Consider the following 6,014-nt stretch of genomic DNA (forward strand, 5'->3'; position numbering starts at 1 on the left):
ATTTCCTTATCAGTAACTGACCAATTAAATACAAATCACTGGACTATTAATTGCTTTGCTGCCCAATAGTTTTTCTGCTAAGACCCATTGTGATCTTTACCCTTTGTCTTAAATCACCTTGAATGCTTACAGCTGTGAGGAACACTTTAACCAGAGGTACACAGTTTTTGCAGACTTTGATCCTTGTTGGTTAAAAACAGCTATTATTGAACACACTTTTACTAATATTATCTATTTCAGATGTGAAAGAAGGCATTAACCCTGTCTACTGTCATTTCTAAAAGTCAATTAAAAGGAAGGAAAGTTATTGTAGCTCAGTGGAACAAAAACAATTCATCATGATCTAATATTTGCGTGGAGGGAGTCATCAGTGTTGATGTATCAATACTAATGTTTCTCTGGAAAGTATAGGTGATGGCCACACTTTCCATCACCTCTGCTGTCACTGAACTACATTGCAATCATCAGGACCTGTAAGCACTAAGCTCCCGTAGGCCCGCATGATCCCAATAATGACACGTCTCCCCCAGTGTCTTCCAGGGTCAAACGGGACCGAACTCACTCAGTTCTGAATGACTCCAGAAAATTGAAAATTGAAGGAGCAAGTGGAAGCACCAGAAGAATGCATGCGACTTGCGGGTGAAGGGGTCTCTGTATGACATGTGTCTGACAAGTGGGGGGGTCTCTGTGCAAGGTAGTTAGCAGTTGAGGCTATCTGATCAATCTGGTCTTGCAATGTGTGGGAGAATTTCTCTAGTACATGTGGTTTGCAATGTGGGATGGGAGGGGAGGTATTTCTCTACACTACGTAGTTTGCAATATGAGTGTATTTCTCTGCAATAAATGGATTATATCAGGAATGATTTGGGGCTGTAGGCCCAATACAGGAGTTGGTAGATCAACATACACAGACTGTTCAAAAAATAGATTACATGTTTCAAAGGTCTGGACACCCCAGTTGTAGATGAATATTTAAGCAATACAATGCTCTCATTACAAAATTGTAAACACACACACGCATAAAAGGTCTTGTTTACAGCAATAGAAAAGGAGTTTAACAAACGTTAATAAAAATTTTACCTACATGTTTACCACCCAAGCCAAAACATTTTTTTTACATATGCCGTTAAAAATAATTATAGTTTAAAGGGTAATGTTAAACTTAAAACATAAAGCACAAGTAATAGTATTATTTTAAAAGTGTTTGACAAAAGTGAATTACTCAATGCTATATATATAAACATATGATTTATGCCATTGAAGAGGAGTGAATAATGCATACTTGCTCTAGAATTCTTGACGCAAAGTACGCCATTAAGCCCCTCCCACACTGTGCAATGCTTTGCATCGTGGCAGGAGGTGGAACTACGGAGCCCTCCCTCCCACACTTGCCACCTTCCTTATGCAATGAAAGAAGATATTACATTGTGGCAGCACGGTGACTCAGTGGTTAGCAGTTCTGCCTCACAGCACTGGGGTCATGAGTTCAATTCCCGACATGGCCTTATCTGTGTGGAGTTTGTATGTTCTCCCTGTGTTTGCGTGGGTTTCCTCCAGGTGCTCCGGTTTCCTCCCACACTCAAAAAACACACTGATAGGTTAATTGGCTGGTATCAAAATTGACCCTAGTCTCTCTCTCTTTCTCTGTCTATGTGTGTATGTATGTTAGGGAATTTAGACTGTAAGCTCCAATCATCATCATCATTTATTTATATAGCGCCACTAATTCTGCAGCGCTGTACAGAGAACTCACTCACATCAGTCTCTGCCCCATTGGGGCTTACAGTCTAAATTCCCTAACACACACACAGACACAAAGACACACACAGACTAGGGTCAATTTGTTAGCTGCCAATTAACCTACTAGTATGTTTTGGAGCAGTGGGGGGTCCCTGTTCCAATGGGGCAGGGACTGATGTGAATGATTTCTCTGTACAGCGTTGCAGAATTAGTGGCGCTATATAAATAGCTGATGATGATGATGATTACATGCTGTGTTATACAGCAAAAATAGCTTTTCCCTGTTGGCTACATTGGGTCAGATTGGCTTCATTTTTTTTATTCTTCACAGCATATATAATTTGAAACAAACTGCCTAATTCCTGCAGGAGTTAGAAGCTTTTATAGCACTACTGGGCAGTGTGTGCGCTGACGGCTGTGACTGTGGGAGCCAGTCAGGGCAACCGCTAAGTGGAAAACAAGCCAAATCAATCCTAAAACGCCCAATTTACAGGGTACAGGGGTGTTATTTTAGTGAAAACCACCAAGTTTATTGTTCATTATTAAATAAATACATATAAAGATTTCTACAATCTGTCTTCAATGTCTCTATAATGATATTACTCAGCACACATTGGCTTTTAAAGTTTACTAGAAGTTTCAAATATACTCAAGATAATTTTTTGTATGATAAAGATGATTAAAACCTCCTTGTCTGGAAGACTCCAAATCCAAAGTAATCCAGATGACAAATCCCATAGTACACATAGCTCAAGTTACTCATTGGGGTCCACAGAAACACTACCCTACCAATAATGTTGAGTAATATGAATGTTTTTTGTTTGTTTTTTAACTAAATGGTGTCTTGTTCCTGAGTCAGTCTGCAGGACGGTCAATAAGAAACTAACAAGCAACTCAGCTTCATACTTCTGATTGGTTGTTATTATGGGTTGCAGCACATCATTATCATCATCACCATTTGTTTTACCACATATTTAAGCTCCCTATGAGTTTCAACGTCATTACAAAGGACTGGATATCTGAGGTAAGCAGACATAAACTGACATACAATAAAAATGTAATATCTGTCTAGCACATGAGCACAAGTAGCTGCCAGTAATATAACCATCTTCTCTGTGCCCGCACCTGGGGACTGTTCATAGACTTGTTTATAGGGCACAGTCTAGGCCTGCGTGTTAGGAGGACAATGAGAAATAATGAGCAATTAAACACACACTAGCATCCACTCTCAGCTATTATGCTGTAATACCAGCACATGCCCCTTCGGGCCTACAGTGGCGGGTAAAGGGGTTTAGGTGTGAAGGTTATCTCATATACCCACTCTCCAAGGTGGCTTGGACACTTACCTTCCCTGAAGCTCTATACCGTCAATAAAGCGTGGACCCTGCAGAGAAGAGGAGAGAGGGTGGCCTGACACCGCTTTGCAAGGTCAGTGTGCAGCGCTGGACTGTGTGGGAAGAGCTTCTCCTGGAGTCTAGTGTCCTGAGGCCTGTAGTGGTTTCACAGTCAGAATCACTGGTGGTTTGTTGAAGCTGTGATGGGTCCCTGACTTCTCCTGTTGCCTGGCTGGAATGTGTGTTTCTCTACCAACTGAGTGTGCCCCTCACTCTAACCTCCTATAACTCTACCCATCCACCAGCAAAGCGCTGCTTCATTGGTAGACTTCAAGCACCAATCCCGCCCGAAATGTACAGCACGACGTCCACCAATCAAAAAGTCCAACAAAGAAAACAGAAAACAAATAACAACAAAAACAAAGAGAGAAGATAAGCAAGGGCTCGAGAGACTTGAGCTTGACACACGTGTTCTTGTAAAGCCCAAAAACCCACAACCCGCGACTAGCAAAAAAACCCCACGCAACTTGAAAATAAAACTAGCTTGATTCCGCTTTTTATAAGCGGAATTGGCAACTATGGAGCCAGTGTGTATTTTCTAGCATGCTGTGCTTGGGTGAAATATACTACAATAAATCAGATGTTTCAACTAACCTTAGGGTCACAGGCCAGATAACATTTAGTCCTTAATTTATTGATACCCTATTGTATTAAACCAAGGTTAGTTTAAAGAGTAAATTGCATTAAAACTACAGGAGTAGATCATGATTGCACTGATAACTGGATAGTGACTTTTCCTTCATGTTTGAATTTATCTGCATAGTTTGAATTGCAAAGGGGTGTCCATTCTATTTGCAAACAAACACACGTCAATTAAATTAATTAAATTAATCTTCAACCATGGCTTGATTTTATAACACCATTGTTATTTTGCAGTTTACATGTAAAGCAGTTTACATATAAAGCAGATTGCAGTGAAACCAGAATTTCTGTGGAGTACTTATTTTGATTGCCTAGCCAAACACTTATAATATTTATAGAAGCTACTTCTATGTGCTCTATTATGTTCCATTTTACGTTTACTTTGGCTAATGTATGGGAACAAAGTAAACCTGATAAAAACATACTTGCCAACTTCCCCCGAGTCGCTGGGACAAGTATGTTCAGGGGGCAGACCGTGATCATGCATTATGCATCATCACGCCTCAACCTCCGCTATACAATGATGCCAATCGCTTCTACAAGATCCCGTCTACTTTACAAAAAAGAAAAGCAGGTTCTGGCATGATAGCAAATTCTCTGGGAAAGGGGGGTTGGGAGGACCCCTGGGCCCTGGATATTCCAGGAGAGTAGGCAAGTATGGGTAAAAATTCAATGAAATTAGATATTTTGGTAAACTTGGTTGGGTGATGAGCACTGTACGTGTGTGTGTGTGTGTGTGTGTGTGTGTGTGTGTGTGTGTGTGGCCAACTGCGCTGATTATTATCTGGTCTACTTGATCATTTCAATTTAGACACAATGAGTATAGTCAAAGTTGATATCTGATGATGAGGCAGGCACAATACACATGTTAACCGTGAGGACATGTTCTCAAAGACCCCTGATTGCATTTGTGAATCCTGGTCTTACAACACTTTTTTTATGTATTCAAGAGGTCATTTACACATACATGGCAACAGCAAGTCTTGACATTTTTCACATTTCTTTTGTTAGAATATCCGATAATAATATATTTTTATTTTTCATTCATCTACATACTATGTTTTATGATTTTAAGTGGATTTAATCTTTTTATAGTGATGCTTGTGTTTATGGGCCTAAGTAAGGCTAAAGAGGGAAAGTAAGACAAAACTGGGAGTAAATATTCTTCGGGGCAAACCATGTTACAATGCAAAGGGTGCAAATTAGTTTATTATTTTGCACATAAGTAAAATACTGGCTGTTTTTTCATGTAGCGCACAAATACTTGAGAACTTTATTTTTACTCTGAAATTTATAGTTGATCTAGAACAGGGGTGTCCAACCTTTTAGCTTCCCTGGGCCACATTGGAAGACGACGAGTTGGTTTGGGCCGTACATAAGATACACTAACAATAACGATAGCTGATCATCCAAAAAACCATAGAAAACATAGTACACATATATATATATATATATATATATATATATATATAATCACTTTTTTTTCAAATCCCCCTATACTTACCTTTCAATCGCACTGTTCGAAAAATCCTCTCTAGTTATTATACTATATTCACTTTTTGTATTGTTTCGATGAAATATCAATAAAGTGCATTTAAGGCAGGCATTGTATATCAGGGTGCCCTGACAAGGCCTGCGGTACCTGACATATACACCACTGTGACCCCAAATTGTGACCTGTTTTGATAATTACACCACTATGTTAGTTAAGGGATAACAACTTCTAATGGGCCAAAGAGAATAATATATAATGCCCCATTAGTATTACAAGTAGAAGTATGTAGCAGGGAGATAAGGTCCATGATGCTCCAGGACCAGGTGACTTTTATTCACTTGTCAGCGTCCCTTGAAATAATAAAAAAAATCCCCCTTAACTTACCTTTAAATCGGCTTGTTCTCCTGTCCTCTTCTCTTCTTTTCTCCAATTCTCTGCTGCTGATTGTTCTTCTCGTGCGGGTGTCTCCTCTGTGCTGCGCTCCGCAATGGATGTTGGGCGTGATGACATCATGCCCGACATTCACTGCGAGCACCGCACGGAGGCGGAGACAAGGGAGGGAGCCGGAGTACCAGCTGACGTGACCGCAAGGTAAGTATTTTCTTTTCTTTTCTTTTTTTTGCAGGATTTTTTTTTTCCATTAACAGTGCTGCCCCCTTGCCACAACCAAAACTCCTTCTGGGCCACATTTTCAGGCGTGCTGGGCCGCATGCGGCCTGCGGGCCGCGGGTTGGACAACCCTG

This window comes from Mixophyes fleayi, chromosome 2 (assembly GCF_038048845.1).
Source record: "Mixophyes fleayi isolate aMixFle1 chromosome 2, aMixFle1.hap1, whole genome shotgun sequence".
Taxonomy (NCBI): domain Eukaryota; kingdom Metazoa; phylum Chordata; class Amphibia; order Anura; family Limnodynastidae; genus Mixophyes; species Mixophyes fleayi.